The sequence below is a fragment of the Oncorhynchus kisutch genome, linkage group LG17 (genome assembly GCF_002021735.2).
Source record: "Oncorhynchus kisutch isolate 150728-3 linkage group LG17, Okis_V2, whole genome shotgun sequence".
Classification (NCBI taxonomy): Eukaryota; Metazoa; Chordata; class Actinopteri; order Salmoniformes; family Salmonidae; genus Oncorhynchus; species Oncorhynchus kisutch.
Window position 1 is genome coordinate 29,545,274 of NC_034190.2, and position 14,331 is coordinate 29,559,604.

Below are 14,331 nucleotides of genomic sequence, written 5' to 3' on the forward strand. Positions count from 1 at the left end.
TAATAAAATTTTGCATTTGACAGAATATACAGTTCAAGTCAGAAGTTTACAAACACATAGGTTGGAGTCATTAAAACTAGTTTTTCAACCACTCCACAAACTTCTTGTTACCAAACTATAGTTTTGGCAAGTCAGTTAGGACATCTACTTTGTGCATGACACAAGTAATTTTTCCAACAATTGTTTACAGACAGATTATTTCACTTATAATTCATTGTATCACTATTCCAGTGGGTCAGAAGTTTAGATACACTAAGTTCACTGTGCCTTTAAACAGCTTGGAAAATTCCAGAAAATGATGTCATGGCTTTAGAAGCTTCTGATAGGCTAATTGACCTAACTTGAGTCAATTGGAGGTGTACCTGTGGATGTATTTCAAGGCCTACTTTCAAACTCTGTGCCTCTTTGATTGACATGATGGGAAAATCAAAAGAAATCAGCCAAGGCCTCAGAAAAAAAGTTGGAGACCTCAAGTCGGGTTCATCCTTGGGAGAAATTTCCAAATGCCTGAAGGTACCACATTAATCTGTACAAACAATAGTACGCAAGTATAAACACCATGGGACCACACAGCCGTCATACCGCTCAGGAAGGAGACACATTCTGTCTCCTAGAGATGAACGTACTTTGGTGCGAAAAGTGCAAATCAATCCCAGAACAACAGCAAAGGACCTTGTGAAGATGCTGGAGGAAACAGGTACAAAAGTGTCTATATCCACAGTAAAACGAGTCCTGTATCAACATAACCTGAAAGGCCGCTTAGCAAGGAAGAAGCCACTGCTCCAAAACCGCCATTAAAAAAGCCAGACTACGGTCTGCAACTGCACATGGGGACAAAGATTGTATTTTTGGATAAATGTCCTCTGGTCTGATGAAACAGAAATATAACTGTTTGGCCATAATGACCATCATTATGTTTGGAGGAAAAAAGGGGAGGTTTGCAAGCCAAAGAACACCATCCCAACCGTGAAGCTTGGGGGTGGCAGCATCATGTTGTGGGGGTGCTTTGCTGCAGGAGGGACTGGTGCACTTCACAAAATAGATGACATCATGAGGGAGGAAAATTATATGGATATATTGAAGCAACATCTCAAGACATCAGTCAGGAAGTTAAAGCTTGGTCGCAAATGGGTCTTCCAAATGGACAATGACCCCAAGCATACTTCCAAAGTTGTGGCAAAATGACTTAAGGACAAAAAAGTCAAGGTATTGGAGTGGCCATCACAAAGCCCTGACCTCAATCCGATATAATTTTTTTCGGCAGAACTGAAAAAGCGTGTGCGAGTTAGGAGGCCTTTACAATCCTGTCTCAGTTACACCAGCTCTGTCAGGAGGAATGGGCCAAAATTCCCCCAACTTATTGTGTGAAGCTTGCGGAAAGCTTCCCGAAATGTTTGATCCAAGTTAAACCATTTAAAGGCAATGCTACTAAATTCTAATTGAGTGTATGTAAACTTCTGACCCACTGGGAATGTGATGAAAGAAATAAAAGCTGAAATAAATCATCCTCTCTATAATTCTGACATTTCCCATTCTTAAAATAAAGTGGTGATCCTAACTGACCTAAGACAGACATTTTTTACTAGGATTAAATGTCAGGAATTGTGAAAAACTGAGTTTAAATGTATTTGGCTAAGGCATATGTAAATATCTGACTACAACTGTATGTGCAATGAAGGGGAATCTGAACTCGGTCACTGAGTTCACATGGAGCTGTCTATACATACAGTAGGCTAAGCTTTAAGTAAAACTTGCTCATGCACCGTGAGCTTTTTCCACGTTTTCCCCTGCAATATGGCTATAGCCTACTGTATAGGTAATGGTTATTATCACAGCCATGGCGGCCATCAATAAACTATGACTGAAGTCCTATAATTTAGATTATTACAGGCTATGGCTATACAATGCTTACATAGTCTATGCATAACCAATGCAAACATTTTTTTTAATGAATAACAATATTGCTTGCCTTGTATGGACGACCTAAAGTGGAGTTCAGCAATACTGCTGAGCCAAATCCCTGTTTTAACAATCCTATTTTAGTTCCAAATATGCATATTGAAACATTTACATTCGACTGGGTTATAGTTTGTTAAGTAGGTCAGCAAGTGGAAGGCATTTTATTGTTCATAATCGATTATTTTGAGTATATTTCTATTGTAGCCTAAATGATAGGCTACTGATGTTACATGGTCATATGTATGAATATGTATGTGCAAGCCCTATATGTAGAATATGTATATAGGCTATATAGCCTATATTTTTTTAATACAAATCCTAAATTGTGTAAAAAAATATACAATTCGAAAATAGATCAATTATATAATATGTGTTATCTTATTTACGCTTTTGCGCATATGATTTACTGCCGTATCAAGCGGTTGATCTAGTGTTCTTGGTAGAAAGGCGATACAACAAGTTAATTGAAATAAAATCTGTGGAAAAAATACTAGGTTCAAGATGAGTCATAGAAACGGCATTGTTCCTTGGAGATTCAGTCGATGACCATCGCCGAATGAAGAGGGAGTTCATATGGCTGTCCACTATCTGTCAATGTTGTAAGCTTGCCTGGTGCTGCCGACACGGCGCGCATAACAACCCATTTAGTTACCATCATTGCACTGCTTCTTGTCCCCTCCCCTCCAGACATAGACAACAACACACACCTTAATAATAGGGGCGCGCCTTCGACATAGCCGGCGACCAATAACCCGTCTGTCTGGACTGAGACCAAGGGGATGAGCGCTAGCCGAGGCCCAATCAGCGCTTTTGTGTTGCCTACCGGTGCCGGGGACTGGTCGCGAGGAGCTACTGCAGCGCTTCAGGATCTGAAAGAGAACCCCGAGCTTGTGGAACCTGAGGGGAAAGTCGAGTCAGGTGAGTCCGAGGATATGGATAAGGCCTAGCTGAGATGGAATATAATTTTTGAAATTGCGGCGGCAGGATTTGGATTCTTTCGGTTGGAGTAAACTCTCATTGGGTAGTAATAATCGCATCCAAGGTTATGGGGGGGTGAGAGGTGGGGGTGCTGCTGCTGCAAAGACAGACAATACAATAACATGGTTCATATATTGATGCAAGCTGATTTGCAAGCGACCAACAACCAACGGTTCAAAGTGACTAATCAAGGTCTGGGATCATTTGATAGGCATTTTTTGGATACATGTCGCGCTTTGTCATAAAGGACTCATGTGAAAGAAACAAAAGTTTAGAGAAATATTAAATATTCGTGCAATGGCAACATCCGTTTCATTGTTTAATTTCGCGTCTCTGGGGGTTAACTCAGATTGGCGGAGAAAGCCCTGCGTGTGCCCGGGTGGATACACAAGCAAAGCATGTGCACACGGTGAATCCTCTAAGTATACACAAATATTTCGCTTTAAAAAACCTTGTATGAAGCATATCCGTGTGTAAAGACCAACGTAGTTGTAGACACAAGACTAAAGTGATAGCTTCACAGAGCTGTGTGGATGAGGTTACGCTGCACTGTAGTTGAGGCTGTACAAAAAAAAAAAAAGATCCGAAAATCTATCAGCCATATACGTAAGTGAGGACGTTCTTAACTTGTTCCATATGCACTCAAATGGCTGCCTGACGCATGACATGTTGTAAGACTTGAAATGTAATTCTAACGCGAATGCATGCATTGATTGTCACCAAGGGGCAACCACTGATTAGCAGCGGTAGATGTCTAGATGACTTTAGGAAAGAAACGCAGATCAATAGCTAATATGGGCCGGCTATTATTCTCGGTGCGGCAGACAAGTCAATAGTGAGACAGCGCCTAATTTATTTAGATAGGCAGACTGGGTAGAGCTGAGGCTACTCAACTGGGCCAAGCCTAACTGTCTGATCCTTATGCGGCTTTGGCAACATTTTGGGGAGTCCGTGTGTAGACTCTCTTGTCAGGCATCTGTTGGAATATATATACATTGGTTCCCACTGAGAATAGGTTTCACCCATTTATTAGCCTATCGATGGGATTGCCAAAATACTTGGATTGAATTCAATTTAAATTATTCTACTTCTAAAATGTAATCTGACAGCGGGAGCGCAGTGTCTATGTAGGCCTGGCTATTGCCTGCAGTTTACAGAACAATGTAAGGAAAAGTCTGCTGAATTGATGAAGACTAGTTGGAACACAGGAGAGACCATTCGTAAAAGTTTCAAATAAAGCCTATATCCATAGCCACAGGAATTAGGGGTGCTAAACACCCCCCTAATTAATCAGAATTGAATAAAAAATAAATAAAATAATACAAAATCATCATGTACAAAACATATTTGTCACAAAAATAGTGCACTGGGCCTTTTACATTATATATTATACACGTTTGAAGCATCTCCAGCACAGGGTAAACATATTTTTCTCTGCTTTGGCACAAAAAGGTAGCTGTATAATTAAGAACAGTATCTTGCAGGATTCAGTAGTTGGAATTGTAAGAGTTGTTGCCTTGTCCCTTTCTCTGTGATTGTCATTATAATGGGATCCAGAACAAACAAACTCTGTCCTTGAGTATTTACATCAAAAGGTGCAAAGTTATGGTCAAAGACACAAAACAACCACATCAAATTTAAAATGGGAAACAACCACTTTTTGTGCAGTATTAATTTACCATCCTTACAAACCACTTAATGTACATTACTGTATTGTAAATAGGCTGGTCATCTAGGTTTGTACCTGTAGACTTTCCATCAACATAAAGAAAAACAATGCACAATATAGTAATTGAGACACCAAGTGGTTTGAAATGAGATGTGATGATGTGGCTCAGTTGGCAGCATGGCACTTGCAACGCTAGGGTTGTGGGTTCCCATGGGGGACCAGTACGAAAATGTATGCACTCACTAGTGCGAAGTATTTAAAGAAACTGGAAAACATATATATCAAGCAAGTATTTTTATATTCCACAAGTATTATCAGATTAACTGATTTGTGCAGACTCAAATTACAAATGCTGGTAAATACTAAAATACATGTAGTTTTTTTTTAAATCACAAAAGTAGTGCGCTGGGCCTTTACTAGTCCTGTGTTAGCAGACCGATATAGACATCTTCAGCGTGGGCAAAAAAAAAAAAATGCACCACCCCCAAACTACTTCCCCTGGCTATGCCTATATCTGTTCTATTTTGGGATCTCAACTTCAGAATGACGCAGGGGTACTCGGGCGCAATGAACAAGTTCCTTTTGGAGTTAAAACGCTGAAGCCAAGAGGAAGTATTTTCTTTCATATCATATATGGAAATAAGACATGCGTAACCTACTGTAATCTATACCAATCCAAGATATGCAGGAATTAAGGATAAACACATCTAAACATGGATCCTTCATCATGGGTCTTGTTGTCTGAATATTGTATTTTTGCTTATTTAATGTTCCCAGTCTTTATAGGCCTACAATACTCTTTGAGAAGTATTTCAACCTGTGCTTTTCCACCAGACACTATATTCTACCAAGTAATCCAAAAGTACAGTACTTTCTGAGCCCTGGAAAATCGAGTGCTCAGCTCTCTCTCTCTCTCTCTCTCTCTCTCTCTCTCTCTCTTTCTGTATGAATGAAAGTCTGCAGTCTGTGAATGGGACTCCCTGGTGTTGAACACTGTCTAGCAGTATGAATGAATGGTTACGGCACTGCTTTGTCAATGATGGAACATCCATGGCCATGTCCTCTAATGTGTATCACTCTACCATCCATACGCTCCTTCCCATATGTGTATGGAGAGACCTGTGGCCCTGATCACGTTCAACTACATGGGGTAGAAGAGGAATCCATTACAAATCTCTTTTTGGGGTGGCTTTAGCATATTCTTGAATTCTGTTCCTGATATAGAGCATCAATAGGTCATCATCAAGGAGGTTTTACCCAGTTTAGGTAGTATGTGACATATAATGTTATTTATTTATTTGATTTCTTTGCGGTTCTTTAACACAATTGATGTGCTCCAGTACACTGGCGCTGCCCGTGAAGGGATTTCACACAGTGTGCACACTTTAATTTCCATGGTGCCTTATCGCTACTGACTGCCTGGTGTCGCAAAGCCCATGAGGCCTCTGTCCTCCTGCATTTCTGATGCGACATTGTGCCAAGATTCAACCCTGACAAGTTCCTATTGATACAGATTCAGTTCCGCAGAGAAAGGTATGCTATTGCCTTGATAAATGTTCCACTGGTCGGTTTCTGTAGATGTGTATCATCAATGCAATATTTCAGATTCATCACAGATTATGGCTACAGCCAGTCCCTTGGCTCAGTAGAACTTGCCGTTTGAATTTTTATCATCCGCTAAAACTATCAGGTTCTGCATCATTCTAATTTTAAGGATAAGCAACGGCTTCCTCTCCTGGGAACAAATCTGTTCCAAATAAACATTGCTTATGAATGAGATTTTAGGCCTATATCCGACAAACTGGGCAGTTTTATGTAGGCCTTTATCATTTTTTGAGGGAAAGATCACAAAAGCACTCAATGTAGGTGGCCTTGGCTGTGCTTCAGGGTTGTTGACCTTGGTCAAAAGAAAAAAAGGTTTGAAAACGGACGGGCTGCCCTTTTAAACGCCCCCTTTGTCCCAGACACAACAAAGTGACAGCCTCTAAATAAACGACCAGTGCACCTGCGGTTGGATAACAATAAACCAGGTGCCCTCCACTGATGTACTTAGGATGCAGTCACAACGACCTCTGATGAAAGGTTCATGTTGTGTTGGAGAAGCTTCAATGTTGAATATCCTAATATTGATCTCATGACCTTCAGAGGGAGGGGATTTGTCTCATGGTGTGGGGAAAAAATACGGTGTTGATTGCACTCACCCATTGATTCAGACACTCCGTGCTTGTGTTTCAAGAGACCTGTGTGTGTGTGTGTGTGTGTGTGTGTGTGTGTGTGTGATGACCCTACCACTGTGTTGGCATGTCCAGATTGACTCAATGGCCCTGTGTTGGGCAGGGGACTGATGTGCTCTCTCTCACAGATAAAGCATGTGTGTCTTGACACCAGCTGTTCATTATTCCCTGTTGGTTCTATACAAAAGCAGAGTCATGACAACACCATTACCTCAGACTTTCCTATGACAGAGTGTACAGGAAAGCTCTCTGAAAAATATCATGAGTGTACGACTTATTGGTCTGGAGAAGCTATGGCCCGGCAGCTTTCCCACTTAAGTTTTTATCAGAGCTGATTATGAGGGGGTTAGGGTACATTTTAAGACCGTAGCCTTTAATGTTTTACTTAAAGGAGGTCAAATTTGCAGTTGAGTCAGTCAGCTTTGGTACCACTATGTTGCTATGTTATTGTCCAGCATTCAAAAGTAGGCCTATATTTTTGAGCTCAGAAATATTTGCAGTGCAAAAGGATTGTCATACCCAACACAGCCTGTGGTAACTTCTGAAAGCTGCTGTGTCCAACAACTCCTTCCTTGTGTTTTCAGTCATGGGAAGAGGGATCCTTAGCACCCTATTAAAATCTATGCTCATTTAGTGGTCCGTACTTATTTGAAATTAAGAGATAAACGCTCTCTGTTCGAGGGGAGAGAAATCTGTATAATTAGCTCTTAATCAGGAAAATGTAGTTTCTTTAAGAATCTGCCCAAGTGAAACTCCTTTGAGGGCGAGAAGCCTTGTCGGTAGCTGGCACGTGGCGCTAATTGATATGTGTGATGGTAATGAATGCATGTAAAGTGTAACTATAAACAAGGGACTTATCTTGCATAGCAACGTGTGTACAATGGGAGTGTGAAAAAATGTCTTCACAGGCTTCTAATTTGTTTCTGACATGCACAGGAATAATGTTTTGCAAGCGATATCGCAGTTGATTCACATTGCGATTGTGCACATTCAAGCTTGTACGGAAAATTGAGTATTGAGAAGATCACTGTGATGCAGTGTTGGTTTTAGCCATTTTCTCCCTTTCTACGGGTCATGAAAGGTCAGCCCAGCTACTGATGTCCCGTTAATTACATGTGTAAGTTTGTTATGTTTTAACCTATTTAACCTGTGCTGTTCCTTGAAATAATTGTAATTCAAAAGCAGTACCGGTCCAAGCCAATGAGTAAGCCTTCACTTTTACTGAGAGCCAAGGCATTCCCAAAGAGGATTGTTGAGGCATGCATTAGGGGATATCCTTGCTTGTAATGTGGGTTCTGTTCAGTGGAAGTCCTGAATCAAAAATGGGTAGACTAAATGAAATTTCCAGCAGCTGCAGGCTTTACATGCTTACACATATCCATTGGTTTACCAAAATCCGTCATTTTGAATCCGGAGGTGAGAGGGGAAGGTAATTGGCTAGACTTTCCCACAGATATTACACTGGTATTTGGGGTGGCAGGTAGCCTAGTGGTTACAGCGTTGGGCCGAAAGGTTGCCGAAAGGTTGCTGGATTGAATCCCCGAGCTGACAAGGTAAAAATCTATAGTACTGCCTCTGAACAAGGCAGTTAACCTACTTTTCCCCGGTAGGCCGTCATTGTAAATAAGAATTTGTTCTTAACTGACTTCCCGAGTTAAAGGTTTAAGTAAATAAATAAATAAAGCATTTTTCATTTTTTATTTTTATTACATTGGCCCATTTGTTGTCAATCATAGAAGAAAGTACCTTTTACTACTCACCTTGGAATGCCCCTTCTTTCAATGGGCAAAGCAACCTTAACCAGCAAACTGAGAAGAGTATCAATTTAATGAATTAGCAGCATGGGATGTAATTGGTTTGTGAATGGGTCTCAAGAATGCTTGGTTTTGCGTGTTAAGTGTGTGTGTGTGTGTTTGGCGTCGCATCCTTGTTAACACCTGAATCGGGGTGGCTGTGTTCAGTGGGCTTCACGCAAGGCTTATTAAATCCTACGCAGAAACAAACAGCCCAGATGAATGGCTCCCTGCAACTCTTAATTAGCCGGCCGCCCCAACGTTTCGACTCGATAAGCTACAGCGGGAAACGCAGCAAAACGCAGTTGTGGAACACGTGGTCACCAAGAATCACCAGGTCCCGGCTGACTCATACCCTTTCACACTACCATGCCCACCCGAACCTTGCTGTGCTGGAATATATATTTTGTTTTCCAGTATAGTTCCAGCAAAGATGGTGGATGCGTAATCAAGCCAGCCCAGTACGACTTGGCTCAGATGAGTAGTGTGAACAGGATAGCCTTTAATTGGTTCGATCAGATGAAACTGAGACCTTTTAAATGACTCCTTTCATAAGAACATTTTAGGTCCATGGGGGTCCTAATGCCACCATGTTCTGTTGTGTTGGACCTCTGTGTCAGTGACCAAAAGGTTAAAACACGTAGGGCACCATGATGGCTAATTGGCACCCTTGTTCTGGATGAGTAGTTTGCCTCTGTTGGCTTTCACAACATCCCCATTTCTGGGTGTTCCTCGTTGGGTTAATTATGTTTTTTGTTAAGATGAGCTTAAAATGCAAATGAATGGACTGCAAAGGTAGGCTGGGAGGTTGGCACGAAGGGGGTGAGTTGGTAAAAGGAACGATAATGAAAGGCTGATGGACTGAGAGAGAAGTGGTTCTATGCTCGGTCCGTTGATCATTTGCATGACACTCGAGTGAAGATGAGTTGACAGTGGAAAGAAGATGTAGGGATAACGAGGCTACAAGAAAATGCAACTTTTACTTTGGCGTGTATAAAGTACTGCTTAATAGACTTGTAACATCTCCATTTAGGTGAGAAGACCATTATGTACCAATATCCCCTCAGACTTGGTTTGATGAAGAGAGGGTGTGATATGTATGCAGGTTTTGTATCAGGAACTGCTTGCTGTATTGGACTCATAGACTGAAGTGACACTGTAGATTGACATTGGTAACTCACTTCCCACCTGTCAATGCAAAGATGGTTCCCTTCTCATAGCACTTCCCAGATCCAACAGGCAGTAACTTCTCAGATTTTCTCAAGGTTGATTGTGCAGCTGCAGGGCTACACTACTGTAGCTCTCCTTTTGTTGCACTGTGTACATTTCACATCTGAAAAAATACCTTTTGAAAATTGCTTAGACAGGAAATCACTGTTACGCCCTGAAAAAAAAATGTTGTGCCATGTCTTGTTAAATGAAGTTAATTTAATTGTCACCTTCCACAATGTTTTTTAATAAAAAATAATAATAAAAAAAATCCACCAAAATTTGCCATTCACACATCACACCACTTTGACCCTGTGACCTTTTGTAGAACGTGTATCCTGTCACGGCTTTGCTCTTTTGACCTTTTCTCCCTGTGTTGAACTCTTGTGTCCCATGTTCCCAGGGGGAAGTGTCCTGGCTGTCATGTGTATCCCTTATCGTCACCCAAACACTGTCCCCTTCATTTACTGTATCTGTAGTGATGTCTATGCTGTTACGATTCAGCCGGAGATGTAAAGTAGTGTGAACAGAACTGGTTGGTAAACACTGAATGCAAGTTCAGTCTAGTTATAGTTGAATTTCTTTGCTCTCGCTGTCTTAGTTCTCTACACTAAGGTCAGTAGGTGAAGGAGAATCTTTCACTCCATTTTTCTGTCAATAACTGTGCTGTTATAAATGGCGTCCATCTTGGACTCTCCTTCAGGACAGCGTTTCTCAACGTATGTGTTTGATTCCAGCACCACCTGATTCAACTAATCAGTCCAGCCTTTGATTTGTTGAATCCGGTGTGATGAAATGGAACAAATGGCTGCAATGGTTGGGGGTCCCCGAGGGCTATGTCCTAGTCGTCTTCACCCACAGCCCTCTCCCTCCCTCTCTCATATGAGCATGTTTATGCACTGGAACAGATTGCTATTCTACCCCTTGAGTTATTTCCTCATCCGTGTCCTTTATGGCAGTGTCAGCCCACCATGATTACAAAACTACGGTTTACCTTCTGCAATAGGGCACCTTTGTGTGGCTGTGGCCAGACCTCAAATGTATTTTGTTCGTACAGTTAGTGGCGTCAGCCCACAGAAGGCATCGGAAACGAGCAAGATGTTTTCATATGCTCTGTCTTTGTAGCTTCCTTCTCTCTTCCTTCCTGTAACCTATTTTCACCTGGCCCTGTATAGTGGGATCTTGTGTTGTCCTTTGTGTATATGTGTGTGAGTGTATACGTGCCCATTACTCTTAGGTTGAGACAAGTGACTCTGCTGACGCTATCTCCACTTGATGAAGCATCCCTCCCGTAAGAGTGTCAGTTGTGTGATTCAAAGGGTTAGTGCTCACAGGGTTTAATGTAGAAAATCAGTCTGGGTGCGTCTGTGTTGATGTCTTCACTGTACCTATTATTCTCTGCTCTCCTCTCATTTCGTGGAAGACATCGATACCCTCACTGCCCCATTCAACCCCATTTTACAAATCTCTCAGCTACCTCAGTCTCTCCAGGCCTAAGTTCCAGCACCCCCCCCCCTTGTTTAAACAGCGAATGCCCCACCCTGTGGTCTGAAGTTCCGCAATGATCCCATTTTGTCAAGGTGCCAGGTTTTAGAATCAACGTCTCGCAAGAAGTAGATTTTCCTCTTTCTGCCCTGAAAGCACAGGGGCTTCATTGCCCCTCCCCCACCCCCTCTCCCTCCCTCTGACTTTTTCTCTCTCCCTGTCTTCGTGTGACGTCCTGACCACTAACGGCTACATATTAAGAGATAATTCCATACCCTGAGGTTACAAACCGGCTTAGACTGGCTCTCTCACGTTTTTGACTGTGCTGGGTACTCTGGGTAATAAAAAAAGAAAAGTGAACAGAATTGTGACTTTTTTTTAAAGGAACAGGAGACATTTATGCCAAGAGTGACATTAAGTCAGTGTACTGTGTCTGAGAAACACAGGCACATCCACAAATACAAATGGTGGATGGAGTAGACAACAGATTCTCATCACAAAATGTGGTAATCGTGGGGATAACCACACATTCTCAATGAACGAGGCTCAATTCATTAGAGTAGACTTGTTTGCATGGTGAACCAATGACTTGATGGTTTCTGATGCCCTCTTAAAATGCACTTATCTTTTGTTCCACCCTTGCCTCTCCAATTCCTCCTTGAGGAGGCAGAGTACCTCAAGAAACAGTGTCACCAGTCATTGTTATGTACTTACATTACGGTAAGGTAGGTCAGGGAGAATCCAGTCTCAGTGAAAATCGTAATTAGTTCATCTGTATGCTAACCTACTGTATACGCCACAGTGCTGTGTGTCAGCATGCCCTCTTAAAGTGAAAAGGTTCCATGCTTGATATGCACACAAAATCATAATCTATAAAAGCACAACGTCATGTCCATATGACCAACACTCAAAAATGAAACTCATTGGTCTGAATAGACTGGAAAACAGCATGATATTTCAGTAGAAACATAGCTGGAGTATCAATGTTTTTCAAAAAACACATTTTATGTTAGATAAATTATAAACATTATCAGCTAAATATTCACACCTCAGTACCCAATCATTTTCTCATTTGAGCGTATCATGGTTTTCCAGGAAGTGCTGAATAAAAGATGGGTTCCATTGAAAGGAATTCCCAGTCAGGTTCAATTAAATGTATGAAATGAGTTTACGCTCAAATTCAATGTAGAGATCTTACTGGAACTGGAGGTACTGTAACCAATTTCATTTTGATCCCAGTGTATAGGTATGTGTCCAATCTGTTTGTTGTATTATGGAATATGGTGTTTAGGATAAGTTTTTTAATTTTAATTTTATAAAAATAAAAAATAAATGTGTGCATTCGCACTACCCCCAAGCACGGAATATCACACACCTGTCTTTGAGACAACACATTTTGTTAATGGGCATTCTTCAGAACCCATCTGACCTTTGTGACCATGGGTTATGTAATTTATGTCTTTCCCAAATGAAACATGGGAAACTAGCCTATGCCGTAGGGCCTCGGATGAGCTAGATTTGTTCTCAGCAATGTAACCTAAACTTATTGGGTCCTGGACCAATTTGGTCTGTGATTGGTAACCATGATGACCCATTGGGTTCTTGTCCGTTACCGCCCGTATGGTAGTCTCCAAAAACCCAGACGGTGAGGCAGCCCTGCCGTCTGTCGGGACTTATTGGAATTAAATCCTGGGTTGTGTTCATTTGGCACCAACTGGAAGAAAACTGACTGAACTGAAGGGAAGGACAACATGGACTTGTCCAGTAAGAAACGTACATTTTTCTTTTGTGTTGCAAAAATATTCTCAAAATAGTTTAAAACTGATGAACACAGCCCTAGTTGAAGATTCATTCCTCTTTTCGATATTACTGCTACTGCTTGCTGCTCACCGCTGATGGTCCCTCAAGGCCACTGTCGAGCTCCGCCATGTCAGCTACCTCAGGGCTCGCGTTTGTGCGCTCGACTCTTTGTCTCCAAACTTCACACCCCCACACACTTCCTCCACTCTGCCCCCTGCCACTGCCCACCCCCCCACCCCTCTTCACCACCACCCTCCTCCTCCTTCCTAGCCGCCCCTCTCTCCCTCCCTCAGGCGACAGCAGAACAGGAATTGATTAGTGGCATGGCTTAAAAATAGAAGGGGGTCGGTTGTCATGGCGATGACCACAATGAGCTGTTGTCTTGTTTAATGAAGACCAGGGGTGTGTTTTAAGTATTGTGGCTGAGCAGGGGTAGTGCGAGCGGGAGGAGAGACGTAGGTGTGTATCGATGCGGGTGTGTTCGCTGCCTGAAGGAGAGATGTGCGTTTGGTGTTCAGTAGATGAGGGAGACTTGCTTGTATTTTATGTTAGTGTGCAGGTGTGCACATATATGTTTGTACAGTTGAAGTCGGAAGTTTACATACTCCTAAGCCAAATGCATTTAAACTGAGTTTTTCACAATTCCTGACATGTAATCTTAGTAAAAATTGCCTGTCTTAGGTCAGTTATGATCACCACTTTTATTTTAAGAATGTGAAATGTCAGAATAATAGTAGAGAGAATTATTTATTTCAGCTTTTATTTCTTTCATCACATTCCCAGTGGGTCAGAAGTTTACATACACTCAATTAGTATTTGGTAACATTGCCTTTAAATTGTTTAACTTGGGTCAAACATTCTATAGGATTGAGGTCTTATAGGATTGAGGTCAGGGCTTTGTGATGGCCACTCCCAATACCTTGACTTTGTTGTTGTTAAGCCATTTTGCCACAACTTTGGAAGTATGCTTGGGGTCATTGTCCATTTAGAAGACCCATTTGCGATGAAGCTTTAACTTCCTGACTGATGTCTTTTGATGTTACTCCAATATATCCCCATAATTTTCCTCCCTCATGACGCCATCTATTTTGTGAAGTGCACCAGTCCCTCCTGCAGCAAAGCACCCCCACAACATGATGCTGCCACCTCCATGCTTCACGGTTGGGCTGGCGTTCTTCGGCTTGCAAGCCTCCCCCTTTTCCTC

General features: G+C 41.8%; 1 protein-coding gene across 2 annotated transcripts in view; it reads left to right on the forward strand.

Annotated features, from left to right (window-relative positions):
• The first annotated feature begins 2,501 nt into the window (after nt 1-2,501).
• The window catches only part of LOC109907415 (transcriptional repressor p66-beta), a 46,031-nt gene continuing 34,201 nt past the window's right edge, over nt 2,502-14,331 (forward strand). Inside the window, exon 1 of one of the 2 annotated variants that reach the window (XM_020505363.2) lies at nt 2,502-2,877. The gene's annotated coding sequence lies outside the window, so the exon portion shown is untranslated. The remainder of the gene's footprint in view (nt 2,878-14,331) is intronic. The other variant, XM_020505362.2, reaches the window with a different exon arrangement.